Raw genomic sequence first — 16139 nt, forward strand, 5'->3', positions numbered from 1 at the left:
AGTAAGCACTTTTTCCCTTCTTCTAGATGTCAAAGCGTTCACCACATTACACCACACTTTAGATCAACAGCCATTAATTTTGTTTCGTATTTTTTTTTTTGTTAACCATCTCAAGTCCACACTAATATTTGTTTGTTTGTTTATTATTATTTATTTTTGTTTGTCTTCTTTAACTCCAATCCGATCAATGGGTTAATGGACTTGCAAAGTTGAATAATTAGCAAATAAAAAAAAATATAAATATAAACAAGAAAACTTCGACAGATAAGAAGAAGTGAGCAAAATGCTTAAGTATTCACCACTTCCTCATTTTTTTGTGTTACATAACAATAATCTGCCCGCCAAAGCCCCTCTGTGCAATGTGTGCAATGTTATGGCGGATATAAGAACTGTCTTCTTTCTGGTTATGCCGCCATTCTCATCGTTCCAACGACAATGACGACGACGTTCTCCACCATCGAGGCAGGAAAACAAAAATCAAGCACAAAATTCTTTATGGGTGGCGAAAGACGATGGCGACGACGGTGACCCGTTTTTTTTTTTTGCCAGAAGTCTTTCATTTTATTCTCTTTTATTATTCTTTATTTGTGTGTATTATTCTTCCATAATTGTAATTATTTAACAACAGTTTCACCCGGCTTCGGGTATTATTTAAGTTTTATATCTTTTTTTTTGCTAACCTGGTTACCGTAAATAAAAACATAACTACCATGTGGTGTCCACAAGATGTCGCTAGGAGTTTTTTCTTTCTGGCGTTTCTTTTGTTTTTCATTTTTTTTGTTTTGCTTTTTTTGTTGTGCAATCTTATTAACCTGGAATAAGGTGAATGACTGGGTTTCTTTTTATTATGGTTCCCTCATAAGTCGTATGCACTCTATCATTTTTGCTATTATAGTTCTTTATTTTTTGACATTTCATCCCCTGGGAGAAGGGAAACATACATACATACGTGGTTTTACGTCACGACATCAACAACTGGTATAAAAGTTAAGGGTGGTTGCACTGTGGTTGGGTTGTAAATTACAGTAAAAGGGGTTTTGTCATGTTGTAGGTGTTTTGTTTTCAAAAAAATATATAAAAAGTTACTACTTTAGGTAAGAAAAAGTCATCACACAGGGAAAAATGACATTTCTGTGTCAGGAGTATAAAACGGTATTTTTTTGTTTTTGGGAATTTTAATAAAATGAAAATAACACCCTTTTATTACCAGAACGACGAGACACGGAACGCTGTATTGAATAAAAATATGCAGAGTTAAAATAAATAAAGAATGAGGGGACTCATAGTTGAGTATAAATTATTTACTGGGATATTCGGGGTACAATGATTCTTAATATGCCAGGATATTCAGTTGTTGTTGTTATTTTCCTACAACTATCAATGTCTTTAAAATTAGGTCATTCCCTCATAAGGCCTATGCACTATTATGAACAACTGACAGCTTCTAAAATTATTTTGAATGCAGTAAGTAAAAAGAATAGTATTTCGGCAGTATTACGGAAGTTTGCGTAACTGAACCAGAGATCTTGCATTAAAGAAAATCGGGAATATAAAGCAACGGGAAGATGTTTTGTTTAACGAAAGCTAAGTATGGGACACTGAATGGAAACAAAATTGTGTAAATATTCGCAGACGATTTTATAAATTTTGTCAGAATCGGAGTAGGTACCTAGAGAATAACAATTAAATTGACAATATTTTTTTTTTCAAGTAGCAGCAGGATTGTTAAAAAATCATTTTTTTATAACATTGCTTTACATTAAACAAAATTATATGATGCAAACCAAAAAAAAATTATATTTATTTTTTTTTAATTTATAAAAAAAATGTTACACATACGCCACAGTGACCTGATGGGCTTAATAATATAAAATCTATTAGGCTTTGTTAGGGGTTCTTCTTAAATGGTTAAATAATACAATGTTTTCAAACCTACATATGTAGGTATATACCTTACCTACATATAATTAAAGCTTACAAGAAAAGGGAAGAATATCGTGTGACAGTTATAAAGTGTTGAACTAATACGTGGTCAGAAGAAAAAAAATAATAACTAAACAAATAACTTCTCTTTTCAAGTCTGTCGGAAATGAGACGTATTTTTCCTGTAAATGCCAGATATTTTTTTTAAATTTTGATATAAAATATCAGATTACCAAAATTTGTAAAAATTTAAAGAAGTAGTTTTTCTGAACACTTTGGTTTACACATTAAATTTGATTCAATTTGATTAAGAGTTTTGCTGAAATTTTAATGCAATAATAAAATAGCAAATTCTTCGATTACGAACAAAACTTAGAGTTGTTTTTCACAAATGGAGCCGATTGGGTATGTGGAAGGAAAAACTGTATCAACATAAAAGTCTACGTTCGAAACATGAGAGGAATCTTTTTTTCAATAAGGAATTAACCAATACATTTTACTTTTTTTTTAAATTCGCATACGCTGTCAATGCAGCTACATTTGTAGGGTTTTTTTCAGGCCTTGAGAAAATGTGAATTACTAACTTTATTTTCAATATTATCTTTCATTTGTATCATTGATTTATAATGTTAACAAATATATCCTGAACACATTAAAACATTCCATGAAAGTTGCTTTCTTTTATAAAGTTCGGACAAAAACACCTAGTTAGTATGTAGTTATTTTTTATATTTATGTCTGTAGATTGAAAATTTGCGATACAGCTAAGGAAAAAAAATTATTTATTTATTTCTGGCCAGATAAAGCAAAACTGATAAAGATTCATTAAATCATTACTTGTCAAAAGAAATATTTAAATATAACCAAACGGTATGCACAAAATTAACATAATACCCATCCGAATCATGCCAATTACATTCTGCATAAATTCAAACCTTAACCAAACCCAACGACCATAAATTCATAGACAAAAAACCAATTCATTGACCGAAATAATTAATTCTAACATTTCTTTATAATTAATGTTGATGTAAACTTTCGTTGATGGACATAACAATAATTAAACAATAGATATGGTTAATTTAAACACTTAATAGAAATTTAATGGCGCTTTAAAATGATTTTGTTAAATGGATTGCGTTATCGAAAATCAAATGATTACAAATTATTTTTATTCCGGCATAAAACAAATTGTTATTGATTTCAAAGTTAGTATTTGGTGCATCAGTGAAAAGAGAATGAGAAATGTCCTCTCTGCAATAAAGATCCGTTTCCTAAATACATATTAAAGACACAAATAAACAAAGCTTTAAGCCTGGTACGCTGCTCGCGCTAAATTTTAGCCAAGATAAAATTCCCATACAAGTTATCGATAGTTTGTATGGGACTCATTTTAGCTCGGCTAAAATTTTTCGATAATTTGTATGGGAGCTAAAATTTAGGGCGAGCAGCGTACCAGGCTTTAGCAAAAAAAGACATTAAACTATCTGAATTGACTACACCTTGTATTAGTTTCACATTTGCCACTGGATACCAACTTAATATACAAAAATAACAACTTTTATCTAGCCCTCGCAATAACTGTCATTTTTATGACATCGTTTGACATTTGATGTCAATGACTTTATTAACTACCGACACCGCAGACAGGCGTGATGAACAGTAAACATGATTTAAGCCACTGTCTGTATATTTTAGGGTTTTCTTCGTTCAAATAATAATTCTCCTTTAAAATTACATACATATATCTAAAATGTTTTTGTGTATAAACTCAAACCCTCATAAGACCTTTTCTTACAAAAAGGTTTTTGATTTTAGCCCGAAGTCATACAAACATTTTATAATTAAACATCTTTTGTCCGAATACTTATATACCAACCAGTTAACGCACACCCTTGAACTTGGCCATAGAACAAAAAATGATTAATATTTTCTTCTTTCATAAGTCTTTCTAAACATCGACGAATATAAATTCGTGTGGTTTCTTTTATGACGTTTTAAATTAATCGGTCTTTCAGTTTTCAGTAAACGACGGACTCAGTCTCATAGAAAGAGAGAGACAAGAGGTGAAAAGAAAAAAAAAGTGAAATATATTTCGCGCCAAAGGTTAATCGAATGAATTAATAGCCAACTGTCACGCAATCAAAAAAGATATAAAAAAAATATGAGTATGGAAGGTGTATGAAGTATACGTAACGTAATACGTTATGTCATTTGAAAAGTCAAAAGAAAAGTAGAAAGGTGTGAATTGTTTTTATTAAAATTAATGAATCACCATTGTTGTTTACAAAGACGTTGATTTTAAATTAAGAAATGGATTTTTTGGCAGATTTTGTGTGATGTCATTGCGAGTTGACAAAGATGATTTAAATATATATGTTACACAGTGTTTATATGAACTTTGTGAAACAAGTTTCCACAAAAGAGGTAGATTAGGTAGTAGGTACGTTTCAAAGGGCGGAGAAATTTATACCACGTCATTCATTCTAAAAACATTAGAACGACTTACTGATAACCATCTAAGACACAGTTCCGTGAAGCTAGAACTACGACCTTCAAACTTGTCCAATTCGTTTGTCTACCTCTTGTCTATGTTTGACCACCCAAAATTTTCTTTTGTCCAGCCTTCAAACAAATTCTTTTTTTTATAGGAAGTCTCTGAAAACGCTCAAATTTTGACGTATGAAACATATAAAAAATATTCAAAAAACTAATCTTGCACTTGAAAATTGAAATTCCTCAAAAATCCCCTAAAATTCATACATATTCAAAAGAATAAAATTTCTGTCGTTTGTCCACTTCGAGTTCCTTACGTATACCAAAATTCGTCGTTTCTCTACCCTTTGTTTAGGAGATATTCAAAAAAAAAAACTTTTGTACTGAAAATTCCCAACAAAAGTTACACATACACCACAGTGAATTTTCAAAAATTCAAATTTCTGACGTTTTTCCACCTCGAGTTCTTTACGTATACCAAAATGAGTTTTTGAAAAAAAATTTTTTGGCATTTTAGGGAGTTTGAAATTTTCAGGTACACTGTGGTGTATGCGTAACTTTTGTGGGGAATTGTGTTTTTTTAATCTTCTTAATAGTCGGAGAGGCGACCGTCGAGTTACTTAGCTCATAAGGTTAGAGGTTAAAATTGGTGTCAAATGAAAGATAAATTGATACTGAAAATAAAAAAATAGGGTTGCCACTTCTAAAATGGGAACTTCCATGTGGCAACCCTATTTGAAAGGAAAAATTGTCACATAACTAATACATTCATATCTTTGTTATTTGGCCAGATAAAAGTTTTTTTTTAAATGCCAAACGAAAGTCAAAATATTAAAAAAAAATAATAAAATAATATAAAGAACGTAACAATACAAATGTGGCAACCCCATTCAAATGAATACAACACTGACAAAAATCTTCTTTGCAGAAAACAGTATAACTTTTTATGCACTAGAAAGCTAAACTATACGCCATATTTTAGATAATACTCCCTTCTATCTAAAAAATGTCGGGTGCCACCTCGCAAATGCAGACAAGTACTCGGCAACCCTACTCAAATGCTAAAAAACGCAAAAATCACTTGTTTTTTGGCCAAAGTGTATAATATTGGCTAGAGTTAAAGGCTATAAAATACATCCTGTATAGCTTAGACTCTCTTCTATCTAAAAAATGTCGGGTGCCACCCCGCAAATGTAGACAAGTACTCGGCAACCCTACTCAAATGCTAAAAAACCCAAAAATCACTTGTTTTTTGGCCAAAGTGTATAATATTGGCTAGAGTTAAAGGCTATAAAATACATCCTGTATAGCTTAGACTCTCTTCTATCTAAAAAATGTCGGGTGCCACCCCGCAAATGTAGACAAGTACTCGGCAACCCTACTCAAATGCTAAAAAACCCAAAAATCACTTGTTTTTTGGCCAAAGTGTATAATATTGGCTAGAGTTAAAGGCTATAAAATACAGCCTGTATAGCTTAGACTCTCTTCTATCTAAAAAATGTCGGGTGCCACCCCGCAAATGTAGACAAGTACTCGGCAACCCTACTCAAATGCTAAAAAACCCAAAAATCACTTGTTTTTTGGGCAAAATGTCGGGTGCCACCCCACAAATGCAGACAAGTACTCGGCAACCCGAGTACTTGTCTGCATTTGCGGGGAGGCACCCGACATTTTTTAGATAGAAGAGAGTCTTAGCTAAACATGATGTATTTTACAGCCTTTAACTCGATCAAATATTATACACTTTGGCCAAAAAACAAGTGGTTTCTGCGTTTTTTAGCATTTGAGTAGGGTTGCCGAGTACTTGTCTACATTTGCGGGGTGGCACCCGACATTTTTTAGATAGAAGAGAGTCTAAGCTATACAGGATGTATTTTATAGCCTTTAACTCTATCCAATATTATACACTTTGGCCAAAAAACAAGTGATTTTTGGGTTTTTTAGCATTTGAGTAGGGTTGCCGAGTACTTGTCTACATTTGCGGGGTGGCACCCGACATTTTTTAGATAGAAGAGAGTCTAAGCTATACAGGATGTATTTTATAGCCTTTAACTCTAGCCAATATTATACACTTTGGCCAAAAAACAAGTGATTTTTGGGTTTTTTAGCATTTGAGTAGGGTTGCCGAGTACTTGTCTACATTTGCGGGGTGGCACCCGACATTTTTTAGATAGAAGAGAGTCTAAGCTATACAGGATGTATTTTATAGCCTTTAACTCTAGCCAATATTATACACTTTGGCCAAAAAACAAGTGATTTTTGCGTTTTTTAGCATTTGAGTAGGGTTGCCGAGTACTTGTCTGCATTTGCGAGGTGGCACCCGACATTTTTTAAATAGAAGGGAGTATTATCTAAAATATAGTGTTTAGTTTAGCTTTCTAGTGCATAAAAAGTTATACTGTTTTGTTCAAAGAAGATTTTTGTCAGTGTTGTTTTCATTTGGATGGGGTTGCCACATTTGTAGGGTCACGTCCTTTATATTATTTTATTATTTTTTTTTTATTATTTTGGCTTTCGTTTGGCTTTTCAAATTTTTTTTTATCTGGCCAAACAACAAAGATATGAATGTATTAGTTATGTGACAATTTTTCCTTTCAAATAGGGTTGCCACATGGAAGTTCCCATTTTAGAAGTGGCAACCCTATTTTTTTATTTTCAGTATCAATTTATCTTTCATTTGACACTAATTTTAACCTCTAACCTTATAAGCTAAGTAACTCGACGGTCGCCGCTTGGACTATAATGTTGGGTAGACAAACGACGGATATTGATATGCGTAAAGAACTCGTGATGGGCAAACGATTGAAATTTTAATTTTTGAAAAAAGTAATTTTAGGGGAATTTCAATTTTTCAGTGCAAGATTAGTTTTTGGAATATTTCCTAAACGGAAGGTGGAAAAACCATAATATTGAATGAACATTCAAAACGAATTCAAAACATGTTGAGCCTTAAAGTAGACCAAAAGATTAGGGAAGTTGTAGTCCCATTCGAGATCACGATAACCGTAGAAAAAAAGAAGGGTTTGACAGAAAAATTGTAAAATTCTTTCTTACCTTTGACGCAGCTTTAAGTAAATTCTGCTATATGACGATACAGTCCTGCAATGAAAGAAAAAAAATATAGTGTCGAATTAATTTAAGTTTATTTCTTAACAAATCATAATAAATTAAAGTTTAATTGGGAACCAAAATTATTTTAAAACATCAGTAAAACCACTTGACATTGCTGTAATAGTAATTATGTAAGTTACAACCTATCAAAACATTAAACTTTCTCTTTTTGTTTACTTTATTGAAGTAATTACTGAAATGAAAAACAAAACGAAAAAAAAAACACGAAAATAATGAAAATTTTTCAGCGAGTCCCAGAGATTACGACACGAAGACAAGCGGTAACAAGGAAAATCTATTTAATGTGCCATAATCCTCCTATAACTATTATATTATTGTTTATACTGTCATCAAGTCAACTGTCATTAACTCGTAGGAACAATAAGCCGCCCTCCCTGTGTCGGTCTGTCTTATAAGTTGAGTTTCGACGCGCGAGTAAATTGGCTTAATATTGCACGTCTTGTTGTTTGAGAAAGTGAAAACTCTAAATGAATCTTAATAGGCTTTCTTCACGTCTATGAAAATATATATATATATGCACAATGATATCTAAATAACAGCGGCAAATGCTTTGCTGAGTTAAAGAAGTATTTTTTTTTTGTCATCTAAACTAATTCATTTTTTATAGGTGCGCGGGTTAACTACGCCTAGTTTGTCAAAGTACCGAACAATGAGACATCAAAGGAGAGTTTTTTTTTGGTCTGTGAATGTTTTATCTTTTGTTTTCGTATTTTTTTTTCAATTTGATTATGCCAACGATTATTATTATCAAAAGGAGAAAAGTTAACTTCGAAAGCGGGTTCAGCAAGTTAGCAGATAAATGATGTCTGCAAATATGGCAGACTATAAAATTGTTTTAAAGTTGTAATGACTTTTTGTAGTTCACACAATTTCGTTTGTGTAATTTACATACAATCATGAGGAAATTAATGGCAATGCTTTGAAATAAATGAGTGTAGGTATGCTGTAAAGTTTAGTTTAATGGGAAGTCATTGACGCGCTAAATGACTTATAAATGTTTTCCGCGTATTATGCGGTGTCTTATTTCGTTTGAATTTTGAAAAAAAAGGTTTTTATTTTTTTTTCTTCGAGACAGATGATAAAAACAGGTAAAAGACGTTTCCTTTTTGATATAAATTTTTTTAGTCAAAAAAAAATTAAGTATACTCAGCGCCCTTCATACATGACAAATACCAAGAGCATTACACGCATGCACGCCACTGTTGAGGTTTTTTTTTATATTTTTTTTTTTTTTCGGTTTTAAAAAGATTTAAAAAGCCTAAAAGTAGTCTTAGGTATATAAAAAATAAAGAACAAGCCTGCTAATAAATAACAACGCTGTTTTACACTTTTGTTGGTTTATTGTTTTTTTCACTAAGCGCCTAACCAGTTAACGAGTACAACAATTGACATAATAAGTTTTATAAATTTACGACGATAATAAACACTGCAATATTATTAAGCCCAAGTGAAAAAAGTACATCTTTTTGGCTCAATTTTAAAATTATATGTCGAAGTATGGTGAATTTTTTTTGTCTCATTTACTAATTCTTTTCATCTAGATACATTTTGATACAAACACTTTGCAAAAGGGAAGAAGATTTAAAAGACGTTTTCTACGGAATTCATTTTCGGAAAACTAGGTACCAAAGAGGTCCAATCTTTGCTTACTTTGTCGACAAATAAAGTGAAATTCTTAACTTTATAGAAATGGTTCCCTTCTTGCTTTTGTCCCACGCCCACCGGGTACCTAAAAATCTGTCCTTAGGATTTTTTAAAAGCTGGAAAGCAAATTAAAATAAACTTATCAGGGTAATTTTTACTTGCGATATTATGTACTGTATATCAAGTTCAGTATTCGAAAAAAAAAGTTGAGATAGAATTTTTCAATGACATTGCATTACGATGATAGAGAATGCCAAAAAAGTGGGTCCCGGAAGTCCGTCTGTCTGTCTGTAAACTCTCCAGAGGGATTTTTGGAATTAATTTTTTTGGACCAAAAACAACGGTACTTGTCATACCTATACCGATTTTAGTAAAATTGAAAGTACTCAAAAACGGCTCCAACGATTTTGTTTAAAAAATTTGAATGTAAATTTTAGGACAGGGACCTTCTTATAAAACAAAATTTTTTTGAAAATCATTATTAACGGTACCTGCCATAGAACCGTTTTTTTTTTTTTTCAAATCCGATTATCTCCAAAAGTCCTTATTCGATTTCAACGAAACTTTTTGTGAAGAAGCATTTATATAATTTTTGAATTTTTTTTTTTTTTTGAAAAATCAAATTTTCGAAAACGGGACATTGAATTTTTTTTGAAATTCTGTTTTTAGATGTTGATCAGTTATTTCTACAAAATGGCATACCAATTTTATTTTAAAACTTTTTTTCCAAAAAATTATTTATAAAAAATTAGTTTATTAAAAAACGGCTCTAACGATTTTGAATTTTTTTTTTCTAAAAAAGCATCTTAATATATCAATCAAAACTGCATACTTGTTTTGGCGGGCAATTTGATTTCAGATTTTGTTTTATTTTTTTTTTTAAACGAATTTTATTTTATTTTTTATTTTTTTTTTTTTTTTGTTTTTTACCTATATAGAACCTACCTACATTTTCCAAATTTCTATATAAAAAATCTTAAAAATTTAAGAAACTTGAACTCTAAGAGCAAGTTCGTGCGACCCAGTCGTGCATTTTTTTTTTTTTCGTGAATAAAGTACTCAACCAACTTTACAAATGACAGTAGAAAGTATTATTTATGCGTTAACAACAACTAGCTGAATAGATGTCAATTATTTAGACTGTTCTAACTTCTATGTAACTGCACTCTAACTACCTAAGCAAAACTCTAAACATAGGTATTTCATATCTAACTGGAAATGTCCTTGGTAAAAGTCAGCCATTTTATTTTGTATTTTAAGAGATATTAAGCTTCCTTTCATATTTTAAAAATTATGAACAAAAACAATAAAATAAAAAACCATCAAGGACGAAAGTAAAATCTAGTTCAGGCAACAAGGTTTGTTTTAAATTGCATTTTTAGTTTAGAAGCTCTATGCTACAACAGTACTTAACGTTTGAAGTGGATAAAATGCCTTAAGTGTCATTTTTTCCACTCTCTCACGTTTTTATGAGGAACGAGGAGTTTACCTGTCATTGACGGTATATTTTTTTCAATTGCTTTTTTTTCAAGTCTTCAGTTTGTACATGCATATCCCGTGGTGTAGAAGCATTATTTTTTTTTTCTTTAATTCAAGTTCAAGGACTCAGACAACTGCCACTGTGAGTTGAGTTTTACAAGTGGTTGCGGTGAGGTACAGACGACATTCAGATAGCAAAGAAACCTAACTACTTCACGTTAAGTGAATTCAACAACAGACACACACTGCACAAGACATTCATTAAAAACAAAACAAAAAAAAAACGTAAAAGAAAAGAACTCAACTGAAAGGAATAGAAGAAGAAAAAAAAATGAGGAACAATCCAAAAAATTAACAGAAAAAGAAGATGAATGTAAAGCAATTGATTTTGCTTGCAAGAGTGCGAGTGCAGTTTTTTTTACTTTTTTTTTCATTTTATTTTAAATTAATGCCACTTAGCCTTTCTAATATACGTGATTTGAGTTCTTTATAATGTTTTGTTCATTTTTCTGACATTTCTCTCAATATGGTGGTTCTGATGTGTGAAAGTTAATGACAGGAGAGAAAACAATTGGTTTTATTTTTATTTTTGGGTTATGTTTAGTTTTCTCTTATATACTTACCTCCTGCATACAGAATATTTGATCTAACCTCGATTCACACCACACATATCTTTTCTGACAGATCTGTGGCAGCAAAACAAAATGACCTTACCAACTTTCGGTGAGTGCAGTGTGTGTGTGTTGTTAACTTTCTTTTTGACATTTTCACTTTTTATATGACTAACAGATCTGTGACACTTGACAGCAATTAATGTCAATTGTCAACGCTCTCGACGAGTGGTTGATGATGGTTATCGTGGAGTTTTTTTTGTAGGCTGATTATGCGTGTAATTCACTCGATAATCAACACAAGCCAACAACGCCACAAAGTGGCATGATGTCATTTTTTTGGCACATGGTTAAAGGGAACCAAATATGGCAACCTGAAATGTCTGATACTTGAATTGTATACAGAACATATGGCGTATGATCTCGCAGCAGGGAATTTAATTCACTCCTTTAATGATTGAAAAAATTTAACCAAGCAACATGTGGTTTGGGATGTGAGTTTAGTATTCAATGTTAAGTAATCCTGGCATTTTTTTAACTTTCCAAAAACGGTCGATATAAGCCATTTATAGGACTTTACCATAGACTTGGGTTTTGGTTTTTCTTGTTGTAAGGTATGAGAGCATCAGTTTAATTTAAGGTATGATTCGTGCATTGACAAATGGGTTGGTGATTGTGTAATAAAAATTAAATATATGCCAAAGCATTTGTAAGTGACTTCTCAAAATTATTATTAGCATTATGCAAATTACTCATTTATAAAAATCATTCTTTCGAAGCCCTCTTGGAGAATTCCATCGTGACGGGTGGGATACTTGTAAATTGATTTGTTTTTGTTTCCTTTTCATATCATACAAATTATTGTGCCAAATTTTGTGTGTCGAAAATTTTGTATGGAAATATGTATAATTAGAAACTTGATTTATCAATTAAACGTACAATTAATATCAAGAACTATCACGACCAAATTTCTATAAGTTGGTTTATGTGCAATCCTCGAAAAATACCACGTGTTAAAAAAAAAAAAAATAAAATATCCTTAAGAATTCCTGGGTAGGTACTCAAGAGGAAATCCTAAATAAAAACATCGAATTGATCAAATGTATGTATATGCTAAAACATATTTCTAATATTTTGTATTTTTTTTAAATAATTTTTATAATTTTTAATTATACGTAAAAACTACGAGCTGGCTGGAACTGTATGAGTCTCAATAAAATTAATTAAAAGACAAACTTCTTATACTCATACAAGAATATTATTTATTAATAATTATTGCAAGTCGAAATTCTTGCCCTATTTCGGACCCGAATAAACTGTTAATTTAGTGTTGGTTAAACTTCGACAGTTTATCGCTAGCATCGATAACAAAAAAATATCGAGTATATCGATACTTAACAAAACTATCGATAATTTCAATACTTCCAAATTATTTTACCACAAGGCTACCGATATTATCGATATTTTTTTCTTAAAACTATCGATATAATCGATAATGGAAACTATCGATATCTACCAAACACTATGTTAATTCGTTGTTTACATCCAATGTCAAACGAAAACTAAACTTGTCGTTCAAATTGTGTTTAATTAATTTCAAAGCTATTTTTTTTAATGAGAATTTGTACGAGGGGTTTTAATACTTTTTGCTACGTGTGTGGAAAATTTGCACACATGCCAAGTAGAAAGAAAATATATTATGATGATATATATGAAAAATATTTCTATTTAAAAGTTATAAGAGACGTCTAATGGGCACCAAGCCTTATTTGTTCAAATTGTTATAATAAGCTTATCAAATGGTCAAAAAGAATATATGGAAGCCTGGATTTTGGAGTCCCAATGATATGGTCAGATCCAAAAGATCACAGTGAAGATAACTGCTACGCATGTGTAAATAAATTCGCTAGATTAACTCGTTGCAAAACACTTTTGTAAATAGTTTTGCAACACACGTAGCAAAAAGTATTAAGGGGGGAAAACCCTCTGGAATTTTTTAATTTTTGCATTATTATTTTTTTCCCTAAAAATTTAATTTATCAACCGAAGAAACAATTTTATTGGTCTAAGCCTTGAATGGAGCCTCAAAAGATCCCAGAAAGTCCCGAAACCCATGCGTTCCGAGCCTACCACAGTACAAAAACGAAAACTATAAACGCATTTTTCTTGAAACACATTTTTTTCCGCGCCGTGCAACGTAACTCAAAAACTAATGACGCTATCGACTTGAAATTTGAAGCAAATTACTCCATGAAGCATTGGCCATTGCATGAACCTAAAAGTTGAGTTTAATTTGTATAGTAAATATTTTTTTTTACTATTTCTTTGTAAGTAAAGCACCTTTTCTTTCGTTTTTTTGATTTCTAATTTTTATTTTTCATTTTAAAAAAATAATTTTAGGTTCATGCAATGCGTATTAATATCATCTAACGGAAAAAAATTTCCCTTTTGATACAAGATGGTTTCCTGGACCTGTGCGTTGCACGGCGCAAAGTAGAGGCGCCAACTTTGAAGGGCTCTAGAGCCGCCATTTTGTTATTTTTTTATTTGAAAAAATTTGTATGAATACTTAATAATGTCAGTAATATCTTGTTCTTTTAAAAATTTTAATAAGTGCTTTCAGTTTTTCATAAAAAATTATTGAAAAAGCTGTCGTCCAGAGGGTTTTCCCCCCTTAAAACCACTCGTACAATTTTTCATTAAAAAAAAAATAGCTTGGAAATTAATTAAACACAATTTGAACTACAAGTTTAGTTTTCGTTTGACATTGGATGTAAACAACGAATTAACATAGTGTTTGGTAGATATCGATAGTTTCCATTATATACTCGATATTTTTTTGTTATCGATGCTATCGATAAACTGTCCAAGTTTAACCAACACTAAATTAACAGTAAAATTAATTTTTAATGGAAAACATGCAATTTATTTGTGCAAAAGAGAACAAAAACAGCGAAAAAACCATAAACAATGTAAAAAATTTCGATTTGTTTTTAAATTTTTTCAAAAAAATTACTTAACATTCAAATAAATTGTTTAAAATTGTTTAGAATGTCTTTCTACTGGTAGCAAATAACGTTTGAGCAGAATTATTAGCAATATAAATATTGTTTTTGGCTGAAAACTGACTAAAAACCGTGGGAAGCTCTCGAAATAATTGAAAAAACTTAAAAAAAAAAATTTGTTCGAAGTCGTACCGATAAATCGAAAAACTAATGATGCCATTCTATTTCTCGGGTCCGATATAGGCCGAAACAGTTAATCGCGCACCTGTCTCAAAATTTTTTTTTCAAAAAACTTGCACAGTGTAATGAACGTTTTCTGGAATAACTATTCCCATCTTCAGATTATTCGCAAAATCTAAAATGATTTAAATAAATTTTTGTCGTTAAATTCTAAACATAAATTTTGTTTTAATTTTTTTAATTTATAAAAATAATAAACTAAAAATATCATAAAGTAAAAGTGAATAAATGCATCTAGAATTTTTGTTTGCCATATGATAAAATAATAACTATGTTATTAGTACAGGAAAGTTAGTAAAAAAAATAGGCATTTTGTGGAACGAAATACAGGACGGCTGAATTTTTCAAATCTGAAAGAGGGGTATTCTAAAAGCTTAAGTCCTGGTTTTCGGGACGCCACCCCCCTGGCGAAATCCGCCATTTTGGAAAACGCGAATTGCTCTATATCTCCAAAACTATGGGTCCTATACAAATGGTTATCAGACTAAAGTTATTGGAAATTTAATTATCTTTTTCTTTGTAGTACATTATTTTTCTGAGCGGGCAATAGTTTTGAGGTTATGTTATTTTAATTTATTTTTTTTCGGTTTTTTTAAAATTTTATCATTCCCGGTATCAGTTACATAATTTTTTAAACAGTAAAAGTTATAGACCATCAAATTTCTAATAATTTGGTATATTTTTGAAAGTCATGCGATGTATAAGTCGAAAGTTATTGATCTGAATACTATAAGCTAAGTGCAGGAAAGTTAGTAAAAAGAACAAGCATTTTGTGGAACGAAATACAGGACGGCTGATTTTTTCAAATCTGAAAGAAGGGTATTAAAAAAACTTAAGTCCTGGTTTTTGGAACGCCAACCACCTGGCGAAATCCACCATTTTGAAAAACGTCAATTGGTCTATATCTACTACACTTTTGGCTTGACCGAATAAGTTACCTACTTAACCGAAGTTGTAGGTACTATAAATATCTTTCCTTGTGCATTCACTTTTTTTCAGCGAGGACAACACATTTGAGGTTATGTTGTTTTATTTTTTCGTTTTTTTTGTTGTAATTTTTCTCAGTCTCTATGATAGAAATATAAAAGTTAGATGTTTGACTTAAAACAAAATATGTGTACCACAATATTGTAAGTCTTACCATTACCCACCTTAATAAATCTCTCTCATATCATATTTTTCTTGTTTTTACATAACGTACACGATTTAGCCTTTTTTTCATACCTTATGCAAAAATATATTAGTGGGTATATTTTTTGAAAATATTGAGAAAGATTGCTCTTAAAGTTCCTTATCTTTGGTGTTAAAAGTCATATAAAATTCAAAAGTATACCAAATTAATAGAAATTTGATGTTCTACAACTTTAATGGTGCTTATGTTTCTATCATAGAGACTGAGAAAAGTTAAAAAAAAAAAACGAAAAAATAGAAAATAAAACAACATAACCTCAAAAGCGTTGTCCTTGCTGAAAAAGAGTGCATGCACAAGGAAAGATATTTATATTACCTACAACTTCGGTTAAGTAACTTATTCGGTCAAGCCAAAAGTGTAGTAGATATAGACCAATTGACGTTTTTCAAAATGGTGGATTTCGCCAGGTGGTTGGCG

General features: G+C 31.0%; 1 protein-coding gene across 1 annotated transcript in view; it reads right to left on the minus strand.

The window, feature by feature from the left end:
- The window catches only part of LOC129916082 (GTPase-activating protein CdGAPr), a 146139-nt gene that overhangs the window by 107770 nt on the left and 22230 nt on the right, over window positions 1–16139 (minus strand). Inside the window, exon 2 of the mRNA XM_055995862.1 lies at window positions 7474–7518. The gene's annotated coding sequence lies outside the window, so the exon portion shown is untranslated. The remainder of the gene's footprint in view (window positions 1–7473; window positions 7519–16139) is intronic.

This window comes from Episyrphus balteatus, chromosome 3 (genome assembly GCF_945859705.1).
Source record: "Episyrphus balteatus chromosome 3, idEpiBalt1.1, whole genome shotgun sequence".
Classification (NCBI taxonomy): Eukaryota; Metazoa; Arthropoda; class Insecta; order Diptera; family Syrphidae; genus Episyrphus; species Episyrphus balteatus.